At 45.1% G+C, this 19,282-nt stretch overlaps 1 protein-coding gene across 3 annotated transcripts in view; it reads right to left on the bottom strand.

The window, feature by feature from the left end:
• Positions 1-16,917, bottom strand: part of LOC119968815 (transmembrane protein 50B) — a 115,680-nt gene extending 98,763 nt beyond the window's left edge. The window contains exons 1-2 of one of the 3 annotated variants that reach the window (XM_038801638.1): positions 16,798-16,910; positions 1,875-1,968 (exon numbers count right to left, since the gene is read on the bottom strand). The gene's annotated coding sequence lies outside the window, so the exon portion shown is untranslated. Of the gene's footprint in view, positions 1-1,874; positions 1,969-16,797 lie in introns of all 3 variants that reach the window. The other 2 variants (XM_038801639.1, XM_038801640.1) reach the window with 2 other exon arrangements.
• Positions 16,918-19,282: the final 2,365 nt, after the last annotated feature.

Raw genomic sequence — 19,282 nt, 5'->3', positions numbered from 1 at the left:
AATCTCAAAACTGTCAAATGGCTTTGTAACCTTTCGAAACACATTTCTATACTTTTAGAGATCATACTTGTGTGTGTTATAAATAAAAATCTAAATTTGTTGCTGTATTATAAAGTATTAAATTACTGTAACATCCAATATACAAGCCAAACTTTGTGACGGTTTTAATTACAGCGCTGCAAAAACATTTAATGATAAGTCATGTTGAAGAGTTGGTTTACAAATGAACCATGCAAGTAGGCAACGGGAAAACAATTAGGTTGCAAATGAAGTTCCTGTCTTTGATCTCCACTCTTAACATGGTTCGACTGTGTAGCTTTTCCATTCTCCTTCAGGTGATTCCCACTCTTTAGGTCACATTAACCCACCATCTTAAGACATCTCTCATCATCCTTCAAAAGCTTCTTTCCTTTAACCGGACCTTTGGTCACCTTCCTCCCCTCCATCTTCCTCCAAGTGTTACCAACCTATGAAAACCATGAGCATTTTTGTGATTGTAAAGGCATTAGTGAAATGCTGGCATTGGTGGCAGTGTGTGTGGCTGAAATTATCTGCATGTCAGCATGATAATTTTGGTGGTTGATTTCTAATTTATAAAGCAATTTGTATCAGCATGGAAATTGACTTGACAATTTCATCCCAGTTCTAAAGAGTTTCTGCACTGTTCTATAACTTTAAGGGCATTTAAGTGGTCACTGGATAGACATATGGATGAAAATGGAATAGTGTAGGTCAGATAGGCTTCAGATGGTTTCACAGGTCGGCGCAACATCGAGGGCCGAAGGGCCCGTACTGCGCTGTAATGTTCTATGTAATGTTCTATGTTCTATGGGGTGATCAAGTCACAGCACTTTACAACCTGGAGTTTAACAGTAATCAGGCTTGCTGATCGAGTGCAGAAGAGAGAGTTCATTATCAATTGGCACTTGTCATTAATGTAGTAAACAACCAGAATATGCACTGTGCAGGGGGTCCTGCGAACCATGTCCATATGTTTTGGGCGTGTCCGAGGGGCTCATTGCAGGGGTTTGCTCAGAGGTGGCAGCTGTTCATCAACTTCTTTGAGAAAGATTACGCTGCTAGCAGGGGGGGCGGGGAGGCATGGGAGAGACAAATAAGGACAGGAGAACCAAAGGAGGGGTGGCTGGGGAAGGTGGAACTATTTGTGTAAGCCATTTTGGCTAGGGTTTGTTGGTTAGGTTGTTGTGTTTTTGTTGGCATTTGATGTTGAAAATTGTTAAAATTATAAATGCCTCAATAAAATACTTTGTAAAAATAACCAACCAGAATATGATGCATTGTAGTGGAGCTGGAGAAACAGTAAACAGAAAAGTCACCATTCGTACGTTCATACCCACCTCCTAGTGACAGGTTTCAGAACACCAACAGAGCAGGAGAAAAGTTGCCTGCAATCTTACTTGGAGTGCATAGTACTTGGGGTGAGGACAATAAAAAATCCATAAAAATAAAACTTGAATGCATCCCCTCCACAAAATTAAACATAAATATACCATTTATGAAAATGTTGAACCTTGAATGCAATTTTCCCAATCAGCATCAGTTGGTAAACTACAACTTTGAATTTTCCTTCCTGCTGTCAGCAAACCACTCCCTGAAGATCCTGCAACTAATCCACTCCATGTTACATTGTGGACAAAACATTGTGGACAAAACATCAGCAATTTTTTTAAAGTTACCGGCATAGATAGAGAACTAACTGTACTTTCTTTTGCACTTTAAGCAGCATTCTTAAAAGTAGCCTGGCAGGCAAACAGGTATTGTTTGAGTCGAAAACTCTTAGAGAGCATGCTGGGCGGGATTGAAGGGCTTGTTAAAGCTGCCGTTATATTTGGCCAAGACCATGCTAACATCACCTGCCTCTATGCAGCTGCTGTACTAAGTCCTGATGATACCATCTTCAGACAGTAAACTTGCAGGGTTGGGCCAGGCTAATGCCAATGAAAACATCTATAAAAATGAAGATAAGGCAGTCAGCTTTCAAAAATCCTGTAGATTTACAGTGGAATTGCCACAAGCTGTATAAAGGCTCATAAGTATAGTGACACTAAGTATAAAAGCAGCTTCACACTGCACAAAGATGCAGATGAATGGGAAACAAACACAGCTCAGGAAAAGTAGCGACTGTCACAGCTGCCTCTGTAGAGAAGCTGGAAAGCTGCTACTGCTAGTTTCTAAAGCACATCATCTCCTGGAGTATCAAAAAGATTATTCAGCATTCCGATGGGAAGAACGCTATTTTGGTACAACAGATGAATTCACTTGAGGGAATATGTCAACTTCATGTAACTTTAGTAAGCTTGCCTGAGTTGCGGACTTCATGAGGATTGGATTACCAACAACTCTTCTAAAGATGCTATGTTATGGGTTGATTTCAGACCCATTCACGGATTTCAGCCTCAGTTTAAAGAGGATGTAAAAATAGCATCCGGCACGCCTAATGGCATCATTCAATCAACTGCAAGTGACAGACCTCCTGAACAGGAAATGCTTGCTTGACACCTATATTTTGCAAATACATAATATTTTTTCTGTCGCAACTTCTTCCATTCAAAACACAACCAGGAAAACTCCACACCAAGAAGCTACAACAGCTTAGCTTTATCTAGCACCTTTAACATTGATACAAGCAAGGTCACACATCTCCTGACTTGGCAATGCAGAGCTCCAAGTCCCTGTTTCACCTATGAATGAAAACCTAGACTGTAATCTGTTTTGAGTGAGAGTACATGTCTCACGACTGTGAACGATTCCCCACTACTCTCTTGTGCATTCAGTTGAATCATAGAAACCATAGAGGGCGGAAGGAGGCCATTCGGCCCATCGAGTCTGCACCGACCCTTGGAAAGATCACCCTACCTAGGCCCACGCCTCCACCCTATCCCCATAACCCAGTAACCATACCTAACCTCTTGGATACTAAGGACAATTTAGCATGGCCAATCCACCTAATCTGCACATCTTTTGGAGTGTGTGAGGAAACGGAGCACCCGGAGGAAACCCACACAGACACAGGGAGAATGTGCAAACTCCACACCGTCGCCCGAGGCCAGAATTGAACCCAGGTCCCTGGCGCTGAAAGGCAGCAGATTTATGCACTGTGCCACTATACCGCCCTTTCCAGACTGTACATTCAGACCAAAACTAACAGCTTAAATACATGTTTAACAAAGAAGCAGGAATACAAGGGAAGAAACTATTTAGACAAAACTTGGTTACAAAATACTTTCAAAATAAAAAGACAATCCATATCCTTCATTCCTTTGTTTTTTTCCGAGTGAGCGCCTCATGGATGCCCCCCACAAGAATGACTTTCCGAGAGTCCCTCATGATCCTGGTTGTAATAGCCGTAGGTAAGGACTTCATACGACACCGGGTAGGCAGGATAACAACTAAGTTTATTTACTCTACTCACAATACTACAATGACTCTACTCCTTACTCCACAGGGTCACTCTCAGTTCAGCATTTATATCCCGTCAGGTTCCTGCCAATTAAGGGGGGGGAGCCCCCCCCCCCCCACCCCCCACGGGAACCGTCTGCAATATAGGGTTTTGCACCTTTGGGGGTCGTAACACTGTGTTGGCAAATTGAAAATGGGAAGTGGGAATCGTCACATTGGCTGCTCTCTTTAGTGTGAAAGAAAGTCTTTGCATTGATAGCTTTGAACTTGCATTAATCACCTTTTACTCTCACATATCAATCAATGTTTCTGAACAATGAGCAACCTGAATTCCTCGAAGAACAAAGCATGAATTTGTTGTAAAGCAGTTTTAAAAATTCATTTTTGGTAGTTTTCAAATGTGCAAGTTCAAAAAAAGATATTTAGTAAATCAAAAAGGGTTATAATAATAATTTTTATAGTCACAAGTAAGCTTACATCAACACTGCAATGAAGTTACTGTGAAAAGCCAATAGTCGCCACATTCTGGCGCCTGTTCGGGTACACAGAGGAAGAATTCAGAATGCCCAATTCACCTAACAGCACGTCTTTCGGGATTTGTGGGAGGAAACCGGGAGACCCGGAGGAAACCCACACAGATACAGGGAGAACGCGCAGTGACCCAAGCTGGGGATCAAACCTGGGACCCTGGCGCTGTGAAGCTTCAGTGCAACCCACCATGCTATCGTGCTGCCCATAATGGCTCCATTTCAGAGAGGGGTACCAGTCACTTGCTTTAGATGTCTTTTTAAATACCGTTGACTGCATTCACTAATTTCTGATGGACTGCACCTTGAAGCTACATAAGACCCACTGTGGTTCAAAGTTGATTAGCATTTTGAATTAAGTCACTGCACTTTGATTCTCCAAAGATAATAAGAGTCTTCCAGAAATTGTACTTCCTCAAATGTTAAGTTAAGGAAAGTCAGTCTAAATGTTAATTTCAACTGTTGCAAGGTATTACAACTTAATTTTCACATTTTTTGAACCCAAAAGAAAACTGCTGGCATCTAAATGCTCCAATTTCTATGCTCCAACTGGCTAATCATGTGAGATGTTAGAAAAGCTTTATTTGGCACAAGGTCTAAGAATTGGACATTCTGAATTCTTCCTGTATACCCGAACAGGCAGCAGAATGTGGTGACTAGGGGCTTCACAGTAACTTCATTGCAGTGTTGATGTAAGCCTGCTTGTGACAATAAAGATTATTACTCCAACCCTTTTTGATTTACTGAATAACTTTGCTTGAACTTGTGCATTTGAAAACTGCCAAAAATGATTTTTTTTAACTGCTTTACAACAAACCCGTGCAGTTCATTCGAGGAGTTCAGGTTGTACATTGTTCAGAAACATTGATCAATATGTGAGAGTAAAAGGTGATTGCAAGCTCAAGGTCTAAGAAAGGTTCAGATCAAAGGGCTTCTCTCTTACTTCCTAAGGCTATTGTTCCATTAAACAATTTCAATATTGCTTCCACTCTGAAACTATGGAGTCTGACACCAGCCTTCCTGAACAGGTGCTGGAATGTGGCGACTAGGGGCTTTTCACAGTAACTTCATTTGAAGCCTACTAGTGACAATAAGCGATTTTCATTTCATTCATTACAACATACCTTCAGTAATGCACAAAACCTCGGTTATATACTCAAGTGTCACACTTTGTTGAGATGCAGAAGCACAGATAATAATAATCTTTATTAGTGTCACATTAACACTGCACTGAAGTAACAGTGAAAATTCCCTCGTCGCCACACAGAGGGAGAACACAATGTCCAATTCACCTAACAAGCATGGGGGCGATTCTCCAAAATGGAAACCAAGTGTTCGCGCCGTCGTATTTCACGAAGGCACGAAACGGGCCCGGGTACGACCGATTCTGTCCCCCACAGGGGGCCAGCATGGCGCTGGAGCAGTTCACGCCGCTCCAGCCTCCTTTCCCGGCGCCAAATGGGCACCGCGCCAAACCGCGCAAACCTGCACGGGGGACTTCTTCGCACACCGGCCCCGGGTCTACATGATGTTGATGTTCAGGGGCCGGTCGCGCAACAAGGTAGGCCGGGGGGGGGTGGGGGAGAGAGAGAGAGAGAGAGAGAGAGAGAGAGAGAGAGAGAGAGAGAGAGAGAGAAAAAGAGGCCAGCCCGCCGATTGGTGGGCCCCTACCACAGGCCAGACCCCATCGGAGCCCCCCCACCCCCCCCGTGAAGGATCGCTTTTGCCCGCCCCACAGGCCGTCCCCCCACCCTTCGCACAGAGTTCTCGCCAGCAGCGACCAGGGGTGAACGGCGGCGGCGGGACTCTGTCGTATCCGCTCGGCCCATCTGGGCCGTTGAATCGGCGGCTCCGCCGATTCCAGCGGCCCGCAGCGAGCGCCGCGCCGGCACCGATTCTCCGCACCTCGGAGAATTGCGCGCAGGCGTCGGGGCATCGTGGCGCAGTTGCAGCAAATCTCCGGCCCAGCGCGAGGCTCGGAGAATCGCCCCCCATGTCTTTCAGGACATGTAGGAAGAAACCTGAGCACCCTGAGGAAACCCACACAGACACAGGGAGAATTCACAGACTTCGCATAGTGACCCAAGCCGTAAATCGAACCCGGGTCACTGGCACTGCAAAGCAACAGTGCAAACCACTGTTGTACCGTACCGACCATATCTAGCACCTGAACCAAACACAGACCTACGACTGGAGCACATGGCAATTTTTTTTATTTTTATTGAATGTGGACTTCGCTGGCTGGGCCAGCATTGGTTGTCCATCCCTAATTGGCCTCGAGAAGGTGGTGGTGAGCTGTTTTCTTGAACCGCTGCAACCCATATGGTGTAGGTACACCTGCTGCGTTGTTAGGGAGGTAGTTCCAGGATTTTGCTCCAGTGACATTGAAGGAATAATATATTTCTAAGTCAGGATGGAGAGTGACTTGGGAGGAGAACTTCCAAGCAGTGGTGTTCTTATGTATCTACTGCTCTTCTCCTAGTAGACTACTGGTCGTGCTTGTGGATTTTGAAGATGCTGTAAAGGAGTCTTGGTAAGTTCCGGCAGTGCATTTTGTGGATCAGAGTTTTCAAAGTCTGGGTCGTGAACTGTGGGTGGGTCAGGACGCGATCGGCCGTGCCGTTCCCGTGGTGGACCCATCACAGGAGAAGCACCCAACAACCACCCCTGGCTTTTAAAATTGAGAATGGGGCCCGCTTTCGCTTTTTAAATGAAAAGAAATTAGGCTGTGTGCAGTCTTCCAGCCAGGAGCGACAGCAGAGAGCAGGTCACATGCCCTGCGTGTACATTTTACGTCACGGGCCCTCCATGTACTTGCTGTTGACACCAAAATACGAAGCAGAGGTACTTCCATTTTCTAGCCTCTGCCAAAAGTACTATGAAAATTGATTGTTTTCTGAAAAATAAGAGGTGGCCAGATACTCAATAGGCGTGTACCCACTAGACAAGATATCGCAACAGAATCTGCTGGAGAGGGCTGTTCAGAAGAGTTGAGGGCAGGACAGAGCACTGATTGTACAGATCTCCAGGACCTCTGGTTAACAGCCTACAAAGACACTTGACTCGGGAACAAAGCAATATAAAAGATGATTTGTTGAGGTATGGCTTTGTCAATAGTGTCAATACAAGTAAAGATGCAAAGCCCATGTGTGTTAAATACAGGGAAGTACTCGCAAATGAGAAATTCCTTTTGAGGTTGAGACTCCAGCGAGAATTATGAACTTCCAACCAACTCCAAATTAAAAGCCTATGCTGTTGTACCTGACCTGTGATACCACATTAAAAATACACCAAAACCCCATGAGGCTGTTAGCATTCTGGAGTACCATCTCCCAGGAGTACCCAGTGCTAATAAAGCAAACATTTTGTTGCCATTGCCCTTCACGATGACATACATGTGCGAGATTGGATTTTTCACTGTCATAAAGATGAAGACGGCACAAAGGAACTGGCTGAAGTCGGCACCTGAAATGCACATTGTCCTCTCCTCTTTTGAACCTGATTCAAGTGAGATAGTGAGACCAAACAGGCTTCCCTTGGCATAAAGGTAAGCGAATGTGGAGTGTGTCACAAAGATCAGTGAGCGTGGATCGCAGGGAAAAAAGTTTGAAAACTTTTGTAGATGGTACACACTGCTGCTCTGTGCGGTGGTGGTAAGAGCAAATACTTTTGGCAGAGGTGCCAATCAAGCAGGTTGTTTTGTCCTGGTTGGTGTCAGGTTTCTTTAGTTTTGTTGGAGCCACAGTATTTATATGGCTAGTCCAGTTTAGTTTCTTGTCAATGGAAACCCCCAGGATGTTCTAGCACAAATGCCACTTGTCAGCCCAAGCCTGGATATTGTCCAGGTCTTGCTGCATTTGAACATGGACTGTTTCAGTGTCTGAGGAGTCGCAAACATCCCCACTTCTGACCTTATGATGGAAGGAAAGTCATTGATGAAGGAGCAAAAGATGATTGGGCCTAGGCCACTATACTGAGGAACTTCTGCAGTGATGTCCCAAGGACTGAGATGACTGACCTCCAACAACCACAACCATCTTCCTTTGTGCTCGGTATGACTCCAATCAATGGAGAGTTTAACCGCCCCCCCCCCCCCCCCCCCCCCCCCCAATTCCATTGACTCCAGTTTAGCTAGCGCTCCTTGATGCCAAATGTGATCAAATGCCGCCTTGAAGGGCAGTCACATTCACCTATGGAGTTCAGTTCCTTTGTCCATGTTTGAACAAAGGCTGCAATCAGGTCAGGAGCTGAGGGACCCTGGCTGAACCCAAGCTGAACATCAGTGAGCAAGTCATTGCTAAGTAAGTGGTGCTTGATAGCACTGTTGATGACCTCTTCCAAAACTTTACTGATGATTGAGAGTAGACTGATAGGGCAGTAATTGGCTGGGTTAGATTTGTTCTGCTTTTGGTGTACAAGACATATCTGGGCAATCATCCCAAGTAGGTATCAGTGTTGTAGCTGTACTGGAACAGCTTGGCTAGGGGTGCAGCAAATTCTGGAGTACAAGTCTTTAGGGCTATTGATGGAATATTATCAGGGCCCATAGCCTGTGCATGACTTCTTCATGGATCAAATATCAGTGGGCACTGGTGTCAGGACATTAGGTTAGGGGTGAGAAATGGAGTCAGGTGAAATATTTTAACCACAGGATACCAAAGTCATGAAATAAGTTACTGGGAAGGCCATGCTAGTAAATAACATTTCTGAAGTTAAGAAATAATTGAATGTGTTCCCAAAGAGAAGCGATTGAGTGACCTGAACTAAACACTAGTTCAGTCCCAGCTAGAGAATGGTGTCCAATTCTGCACACCACAGTTTAATGTATCAGAGAGATGGTACAGAAGAGATTTATTAGAATGGTTCCAGGGATATGGGATTAAAGTTACTGGATAGACCAGAGAAGCTAGAGTTGTCCTCCAGAAAGAGCAGAAAATATTTAGATGAGAATTGATAGGGTGTGTTCAAAAATTAAGGGTTTATATAGAGTCAATAGAGAAAGAGTTTTCATTGACTGAAGGGGCGGTAACCAGAGGGCACAGCTTCATGGTGATTGCAAAAGGACAATCAGAAGTGGGTAATAAATGCTGGCTAAGCAAGCGATGCCCACATCCCATGAATGAATTTTTAAAAAGAACCAGAGCTTGCAAGAGAAAATGACAAGTGGTTAGGATTTGGAATGCACTGATAGGGCGGTGAATACAGATTCAATAGTAGCCTTCAAAATAGAATGGAATAATTCCATAAAGGAGCAAAAAGAAAAGGCAGGGATATTAGCAAAGAACAGCAAAGTGGGACTAGTTGGATTGCCCTTTGAAAGAGCCAGTGTAGACTCCATGTTCCAAATCTCCTCCTCCAGTGCTGAACTATTCTAAGATGCCATGCTGAGAGAGAAAGAAGGTGGTGAAGTTGTTCTGTCAAATGAAATGGGATCAATTGCCCTCTTAAAAAGTCTTTCTATTTTTATCTTAAAAATTTGAGGAAGATAAAACATTACATTTTAACAAAGCAAGAATGTAATTTTCAAAATTCCTGCTTCCCATTTCTCCCTACTCACAACTGAAGATGGATATACTATCTATTCCCTACATATCTAGCAAAGCTGCTCTACAATGAGCTACAAGGGAGTTCCCACAGAGAAGATCCAGGTTTAATCCTTAGCCTGCTGAAGTCCAGTTGATCTTACCAGAAAGCAATTGGTGAAACTCTTTTCAGGTACAAAAGAGACACAAATGAAAACATTTCCTCTCAGACCTCTGCATGAAATCCTTACAAATAACATACATTAGCAAATACCTTCACTACGTACTCTGTAATTAGAAAACTGAGCTCTTAAAAATCACATGGCATTGATGAACTTGTAAAGAGACATAGGAAGAAAAGGATGTGCATGCTTTGGGGAGATTTGCTGAATGGTTTCCGAGATGAGGGATTTACAGTTATGTGGATAAACAACGGAAGCTGGTGTTGTTCACCATAGTGCAGAGGAGGTTAAATAAGTTAAAAATTACCACGGGTTTAGAATATAGTGGTGAAGTTCCATCTTTTGTGACTTCCTTGTTCATGTATTTGCTTACCCACGCTTTGTATACCTCAATCATCCACTCCGTCAGCAAAGTCTGCTTATCTGCATTTTCTTCCTCCTCTCCTCTTTTTCCGAGGAGACGGAAACCATGATGGAACAGAGATTTATTTTTTTTAAATTTAGAGTACCCAATGGGGTGAGACCCACGCAAACACGGGGTGAATGTGCAAACTCCACACGGACAGTGACCCAGAGGCGGGATCGAACCTGGGACCTCGGTGCCGTGAGACTGCAGTGCTACCACTGCGCCACCATGCTGCCCGGAACAGAGATCTTGACGCATTTAATGGGGAGATGATGTTGAGGTCTCTGGAGGCAGAATCCTTGCATTAGTCTTGGCCGAGCACATTTAATTGTCTTTTGCTAAGCACTTTCTGTCTGGAATGGTTGCCGCTGAAGTGCAGCCGGAATGGAGAAATTAACATGGAAATGTCCGAATCACTCGGTCCAAAGCTGCAATAATGGCTCTATTCAATCTTGAAGAGAGGACTGATTTTGTCGTGCAGTTTTGAGGTGTTTCATTTTTTCTTAAATGATTGTCCCTTTTGAAAATTTTTAGTACATGTCTTGCATTGCTCAGTAGCTCCCTGCCTGTTCTATACAGGTACCACAATTTACTGTAGAGTAACTGCACAAAACAATGCTGCCCTTGCATTGCTGGAACCTACCTGACTAACTCCCACTGAAAAGTATGTTTGTCGTTTGCGATTTCGCCATTCGTGAGATTTCGTGGGAATGTAGCCCCCGTGAATGACAGGACTTGGAGTGGATGGAGTGTTGGTAACTAGATTGAAGGGGAGTACAGATTGAAGGTGATTGGCAAAAGAACCAGAGAGAAACCTTTTCTTAAAAACAATGAGTGATTAGAATTTAGAATGCACTACCTGCACAAAAAGGAAATTGGTTAAATATTTGAAGAAGAACAAACATGATGGGAATGCAGGGTTTGCTATGCGAGAAGTGCTCAATAAGTCAAATACTCTCCTTCAGTGCTATTCTACCATTCTATGAAATATACTTTTTTTATTAATTCAAAGGCGTCACTGGCTGGACCAGCATTTAGTGCCCATCCCTAACTGCCCTTGAACTGAATGGCTTGCTAGGCCATTTCAGAGGGCAGTTGAGAGTCAACCACATTGCTGTGGGTCTGGAGTCACATGTAGGTCAGAACGGGCAAGGACAGCAGATTTCCATCTCTCAAGGAACCAGATGGGTTTTTACCGACAATGGTTTCATGGTCATCATTAACTCCAGATTTTTACTGAATTCAAACTTCGCCATTTGCTGTGGTGGGATTTGAACTGAGATACCCAAAGCATTACCCAGGGTCTCTGGATTACTGGTCCAGTGACAATACTACGACACCACCACCTCCCCTGAACACATTCTCCATTTAAAACACAAAAAGAAACATCCACTTGGTTAGTTAATTTGCTATGTTAGATCTATATGTGAACATAATTTTAAAAAAATGAAAATTGTATCGAAAAATTTCAATAAGTTAATATCAATGCAAGTATTTACTTCATCTCAGAATGCATGTAAATGGGGGTTTTAATGATGGAATGAGGTTACATAGTTCACACTTTATCCCTGGCTTGGACACATGTACATATCCATCTATTTAATTATATTTATTTGCTTCTATCTCCTCCCTCCTAAATGTTTACTGTACATGCAAAGCTTCACAGTTTGTCTGGACAGCATGGTGGAAAATGTTAACAACCAAACTTCATTTAATGATGAAAAACCACTTTGTTTGCTGAAATCATTGCTAAACAGACCTGCATTCCCTCTGCTCCTCTCACAAGCAGTTGCAGTGGTGCAGATTTGAAGACAGATATTGACAGTAACAACAATGGACAGACACATGCGATGTGCGTCATGACTCAGGAGCAGGGTTATTGCCAATAAGAACACTGATTAGGATAAGACGATGATGCAAGAAAATAATGCACATTATGAAGAAAGATCACCAAATCATTAAGCCTGGCCCTTCCACAAAGCATGCAGAATCTACTATATCGCGAACTTCCCGTTTTCAGTTATGCCTTCACAGAAGTTTATGTGCCCACTGGGAAAGCTATGGGGTGGGATTCTCTCAGCCCGGGGCCGGGCCGGAGAATCCCCGCGACCGGCACGAATCACGCTATGCCTCCCCGCAGAGTGGAGAATTGGCGCCAGCGTGGTTGGCGCAGCGCCGGTCAGGAGCCGCTTGATGCAGCCGGCCCGCCGATTCTCGGCCTGGGATGGGCCGAGTGGCCGTCATAAAAAAGCTGAGTCCCACCAGCGCTGTCCACACCTGTTCCCGGCCGGCGGAACTCGCCTTGGAAGAGTCAGGGGGGCGGCCTGTGGGGTGGTAGGGGGGGGTCCAACCCCGGGGAGGGGGCCTCCGATGTGGTCTGGCCCGTGATCGGGGCCCACCAATCGGCAGGCCGGCCTCTCTGGCTGGGGGCCTCCTTCCTTCCATGCCGGCCACTCTAATCCTGCGCCATGTTGCGTTGGGGCCGGCGTGTTGAAGGAAACCACTGCGCGTGTGCGCATTGGCGCCGGTGCCACTGCACATGCACGGATCCCGCGCCGCCCAGTTGACGCCGGGATCAGCAACTGGGGCGGCGTGAACCGCTCCAGTGCCGTGCTGGCCCCCTGTAGGGGCCAGAATTGCTGATCCTGAAGCCATGTTGACACCATCGAGAAATGCGATGGCGTTTCCGACGGCGTCAACTCTTAGCCTCAGGATCACAGAATCCCGCCCATGGATCATAGAATCAGAACTATGGGTGGGGAAGAAAAAGGTAGAGCTGGACGCTTTATGAAAGAACAAAGTAACATTTTCTTTGCAGTTTTCCAAATCCAAAGCATTTCACATTAATTTGTTGGAAGTGCAGATACTGCGACAATGGCTGTAAATGAAGAAATCAATTTGCAAACAGGAAAGTCTCACAAATTAACAAGATTTTTAACTTTTTTTTTTGAGGGGCCTAATCCTGCTTCTATATTTTCTATGTTTTGGTGGTGTTAAGAGGACAAAACCCTGACGGAATGCCCCAGTTTTCTTTAAATAATGTAATGGGATCTTTTATGTAGCAAATAAGGTATTGGTATGTTAGTTCTGACAAATCAGCTCCTCTTTGATTCTTACATTTCCAAACGTTTTACAAGGGTCATCCTTATTGATGGAGAAGTTGAAGGTACCTATACAACACCACCCCACCACAAGGTCTTCATTTCAAACCAAAACTGGGAGATTAAAAAACCTCCATCAAAAAAGCACTTAAGTCAATTTTCTTTTCAAATTTGTCCACTGGATCTAAGCATTGCTGGCAAGGTCACCACTTCTTGTCCATCCAAATTGTCCTCAAGAAGTTGGTGATGAACCACCTTCTTAAACCACTGCAATTACAGTAGTATACTTCCATAGTGAAGTTAGGGACTGGGTTCTAAGAACTTGATTCAGCGACAGTGAAGAAGCAACGATATAGATCCATTAAGGATGGCTTATGACTTGGGGGAAGAAGTTACAGGTGGTGGCATCCCCACGCTGCCCTTCTTCTAGGTGGTGCAGGTTGCAAGTTTGGAAAGTACGTTGAGAGATCTTGGTGAGTTAGATCAGAAGACGTAGGAGCAGTAGACCATTCAGCCCATCAGGTCTGCTACACCATTCAACGAGATCATGACTGATCCGATATGATAATCCTCAACTCCACTTTCTTACCTTACGCCCATAACCTTCAATTCCCTTCCTGATTAAAAATCTGACTATCTAAACTCTGAACAACCAACCCAGCCTCTGTGGTTCTCTGTGGTAAAGAATTCCACAGATTCACTACCCTCAGAGAAGAAATTCCTCCTCATCTCTGTCTTGAATGAGATTTATTCTGAGATTATGCCCTCTAGAACCAGACTCTCCCACAAGGGGAAACAACCTTTCAGAATCCACCCTGTCAGACCCCTGAGAATCCTATGTGCCTCAATAGGGTCACGTCTCATTTTTCTAAACTCCAATGAGTCCAGGCCCAATCTATCTACTTAACCTCACTTCATAAGAAAATCCCTCCATACCAGGGATGAACTTTCTCTGGACTGCCACCAATACCAGTATATCATTCCTTACACAAGGAGAGCAAAACCTTCCACAGGTCCAACTAGTTCCTTGTTATGGTTTTAGCAAAACGTCCCCATTTATACACACCATTCTCTTTGAAATGAAAGCCAACATTCCATTTACCTTCCCTATTACCTGCTGAACTTGCATGCTAGCTTTTTGTGATTTATGCATGAGGACACCCAAATCCATCTGTGCTGCAGCTTTTCTCCATTTGTAGATTGTATACACTACAGTCACATTGTGCTGTGCCAGTGATTAGAGAAAATTAATGTCTACATTGGTGTACGAGGTACTGATCAAGCAGGGTATTTTGCCCTGGATGGTGTAAAGTTCACTGAGTGTTGTTTGAGATGCAGTTATCCAGGCAAATGGAGTGCATTCAAACACATTCCTGACTTGTACATCAATGATGAACAAGCTTTTCAGAATCAGGAGGTGAATTTCATATCGCAAAATTCCCAGCCTCAGACTTGCTCTTGTAACTGCAGTACTTATATGGCTGGTTCAGTTACGTTTCTGGTCAATGGTAACCCCCAGGATGTCGATGGTTCTTGCAGTCCTCACCCCCAAGTCACCAGATTTCAGATTCAAGTCACATTCTAGTGCTTGAGCACATAAATCAAGACTGATGCTGAGGCAGTACTGTCAGATGTGCAGTCTTTTTAAAAAAAAGAAATTTAGAGTACCCAATTCATTTTTTCCAATTAAGGGGCAATTTTAGCATGGCCAATCCACCTACCCTGCATATCGTTTTTGGGTTGTGGGGGCGAAATCCACACAAACACTGGGAGAATTTGCAAACTCCACACAGACTGACCTAGAGCCGGGATCGAACCTGGGACCTTGGCACCGTGAGGCAGGAGTGCTAACCACTGCGCCACCGTGCTGCCCTAAAAGTGCAATCTTTAGGATGCAACATTAAATCTAGGCCTCACCTGCTTGTTCAGGTGGATGCAAAAGACCCATATAATATTTTGAAGAGCAGGGTAGTTATCCCCGATGTCCTGGACAATATATAATCCTCAATCAACATGGCCCCAGAAAAAAAAAATATTCATCTGGTCATCATCATATTTCTGTTTTGAGAGCTTGTTCATCATTGATGTAGAAGTCAGGAATGTGTTTGAGGGCAGCACGGTGGCCTAGTGGTTAGCACAACCGCCTCACGGTGCTGAGGTCCCAGGTTCGATCCCGGCTCTGGGTCACTGTCCGTGTGGAGTTTGCACATTCTCCCCCTGTCTGCGTGGGTTTCGCCCCCACAACCCAAAAATGTGCAGAGTAGGTGGATTGGCCACGCTAAATTGCCCCTTAATAGAAAAATAATTGGGTAATCTAAATTAATAAAGAAAAAAAAAGGAATGTGTTTGAATGCACAATTTAGCTGCCACTTTTTCATTACAACAGGGACTGCACTTCAAAAAGTATTTAATTGGGGCAGCACGGTGGCGCAGTGGGTTAGCGCTGTGGCCTCACAGCGCCATGGTCCCAGGTTCGATCCCTGCTCTGGGTCACTGTCCGTGTGGAATTTGCACATCCTCCCCGTGTTTCACCTCCACAACCCAAAAATGTGCAAGCTAGGTGGATTGGCCACGCTAAATTGCCCTTAATTGGAAAAAATTAATTGGGTACTCTAAATTTTTTTTAAGTATTTAATTGCCTGCAAAGTGCTTTGTGACATCCAAGGTTGTGAAAAACACGATATAAATGTAAGAGTTTTATTCTTTTGAATATCAAGTGGGCATAGCTAGATTCTCTCTTGTTGGAGATGGTCACTGTCTGGCAGTTGTGTCACACAACTGTCACCTGCCACGTTTTTGTCCAAGTTGGAATGTTGCGCGGTCTTGCAGCATGGAAGCTCAGAATACTTCAACGGAGGGAAGATCATTGATGAAGCAGTTGAAGATGGTTGGGCCTAGGACGCTACCCCCAAGGCAATGAAGCAGCAACATCCTGGGGCTGAAATGACTGGGCCTCCAACAACCTCTCACCTTCCTTTGTGCGAGGAGCCACCACAACCAGCGGGGAGAGTTTCCCCCGACTCCCACTTTTGCCAGGGTTCTTCGATGCCATCGTCAAATGTTGCCCCGACATCAATCTCACTTCACTGGTGGAATTCAGCTCTTTTGTCTACATCTAGCACCAGAGTTTTTAAAAAAAGAACAAAAAGACACTTCCTGCTTTCTGTTTTAATTTCCTTATACAAATTTGGGCAAGTTATCTACTACCAGGCAAGTAAAGCTTGTCGACTGGCACACCCCCACCACTAACTACCTTTTCGAACACTAGTGTGTAACGAGACATGTATTGCCAGCAGATAAGGATTAGGAATGGTTAAAAAAAAAAGTGCTGCCCAAAGCAGTCAGCATTTTCAGTTTGGTTAAGGGTGACAGGTATGGGACATGCTCAGACTTTATAGACACTGAGTAAAGGCACGTTTGCAACCAGTGATCTCGCACTGAAGGAATGGGCTGGATCCAGATGCAGGTACAAGGTTATTTCAGGCGTCGCTGCAGCTTCCCTCGCCGCCCATCTCCCCAGTCACAGGAGGGAGGACAAACTGCCGGCCACAGCAGGGAGGGCCCCACTCAAATGAGAAACGCGCCACTGTTATTTGATCCCCGTCTCTTTAAAATAAAAATAATCTAAAGTGTTCCAACCTGGGTTCGTCTTCTTCAATTCACCTCCTCCCCGTCCAGCCCAGCCTTGACCCGTCTGCCCGATCGACCGCCACCGTCCCAGCCTTCGCCTAGCGACCCCGCCCCTCCCAGCGCTGATTGACACCTCGCTCGCCTAATGGAAAGAGCGATGTCAGCCCTCAGCCCGCCAATCCCATCGCCCGTCACAGTCGCCAGGGTCCCGCCCACTTTAAGCAAGCAGAGCCGAATGAGACGAGAGCTGCCATTGGCTGCCACCCGCCAAGCCCTCCCCGGGTCAAGTTATTAAGAAGGCATTGAGCAGGACCAGGCTGAGTTTTATTTTCCCTTTCGCACAATTGTCTGCAACTTATAGATAGCTCACTGCCAATTTTTTTTAACACTACGAGGACAGATACAGGAGGCAAAAGAGGGCGACAGACTGGCAAATCCGTTGGATTGAATACGAAATAGCAAGTTGGTTGTCCTGTGTGTTTTGCAAACATCTATCAGCATTTTAACCCGTGTCTCTATCAGCTTGCGGCAAGAATAAAAATAAACTATTTTCCTCCTCCTTCCTCTCAATTGGAGACTGTCAGAACCAATTAGATATCACTTTCTCCCATTCTTGGCTATTCACAAACTGGCAGTAGAACATGTTCAAATGCTGTCAGTTTCTGAAGGACATTGAGGTGTTTTTATTTCGAGGGAAATGACCTATTTTCAATAAACTGCCACAATGCAGTTTTTTTAAATGGGAGCCCGTCTGTGATGTTTCATATCATTTTTTGAGATGCACTGGGTGTTCCTGGCTTTATTTCTGTACTCTTGCTGCATTACCAAAATATGGTTTTTAAACTAGGACGTGTGTAATGAACTCCAATTGGCTTTATTGGTTGGCCAATTGGAGTATGAGCTCCGTCAATGATAGCTCATTGAGGGGGCCCATATAATCACCTGTGTAGGCTTTGTGAGCAGTCTTAAGTTGACTGGACTGCCAGCAGCACTGTTTGTAGCTGCTCCTGTAATATCGTTATTGTAAATAAATATTGGTGTGGTGATGGAACTCCTGCCTCCCGTGGATTACTACAGTAGCGACGAGGTAAACTACGAATTTTGCGGAGACCAGCTGCCGCACTCGGAGGGTAAGCCTTGCCATTTTAAAAGTGCCGTTTTTTGGGAGGTTAGAGGCATTCGACCCGGCTATTGAGGACTGGTCCCAGTATGTGGAGAGAATGTGTTACTTCTTCTGGGCAAATGATATACTGACGGACGAAAGGAGACGGCTTATCCTGCTGTCGGCGTGCGGGCCCTCCGCTTTCGCCATTATACGTAGTCTGATTTATCCCGATGCGCCGGATATGAAAACTTTCCAAGAAGTAACGGAATTGGTGAAAGAGCACTACGACCCAAAACCACCCCTCATTTTGCATAGGTACAGATTCTACACAGCGAAGCGGGAAGACAGGGAGTCAGTCACGAATTTCTTGACCCGCCTGAGAAGGCTGGCGGAAAAATGTGAGTTCGGCCCGACGCTAAATGAAATGCTTCGGGACCAGTTAGTGTGTGGTATAAACGACCTCACAATACAGAAATGTCTGTTGGCGAAAACGGAGCTAGACTGCAGGCAGGCGTTACAGCTCACACTGTCCCTAGAAAAGGCAGCAAAAGTGGGGCGCAGGAACTACAGGGCACGCCAATGGAGGTAGATACCTGTGGGAGGGATTACCACAATGGGTCCTGCTACCAGATAGCCGCTCTCAGGAAAAACCTGAGGGATAGAGGGGAAAAGGATAACCCCAGAACTTCCCCCAAGTCTGCCAGGACTAACTGGAGACAGAGGGAAGTACCGGCTGAGGCTCCCCCAACAGAGAAGGACCGTTTCTGGCACCAGACAGAGTGGGGTAACAACGACAGAAACCCTAGAAGGAGGTGGCAAAAGAGGAATAGCAGGTAGGGACGCAGGGAAGTACACAACCTAGACGCCCCATCCTCCTCTGAAGGGGAACAATTATATAATATTACAACGAAGAAAGCAGAACCCATTAGGATTACCTCACGGGTGAACGGGCGGCCGACAATAATGGAAATAGACACGGGTGCGGCCGTATCAGTAATGGGAGTGGCAGCATTTAGAAAAATCAAAGATGGACTCCAGCCACTAACCCTAACAAAAACATCGACGAAACTTAAAACCTACACGGGGGAACCCCTGGAAGTTCTCGGCACAACTCATGTACCTGTGGAATATGAGAAACAATTGCTCAGATTACCGTTGACGATAGTAGAGGGCTTCGGACCGAGCTTAATTGGACAGAACTGGCTGAAAGACCTAAAATTAGATTGGATGAAAATTTTCCAGAGTGGAAGCGGGCAGTTGAGTGGAGTACTCCAAAAATACCCGGAGGTCTTCCAGGAAGGTTTGGGGGAAATCATAGGCGCCAAAGCAACTTTGCACGTGGACCCAGAAACCCTTCCGAAATTTTGTAAGGCCAGGCCTGTACCTTTT

This window comes from Scyliorhinus canicula, chromosome 7 (assembly GCF_902713615.1).
Source record: "Scyliorhinus canicula chromosome 7, sScyCan1.1, whole genome shotgun sequence".
Taxonomy (NCBI): Eukaryota; Metazoa; Chordata; class Chondrichthyes; order Carcharhiniformes; family Scyliorhinidae; genus Scyliorhinus; species Scyliorhinus canicula.
Note: the sequence above shows the minus strand (reverse complement) of the source record. Positions and strands in the feature narration are given on the sequence as shown.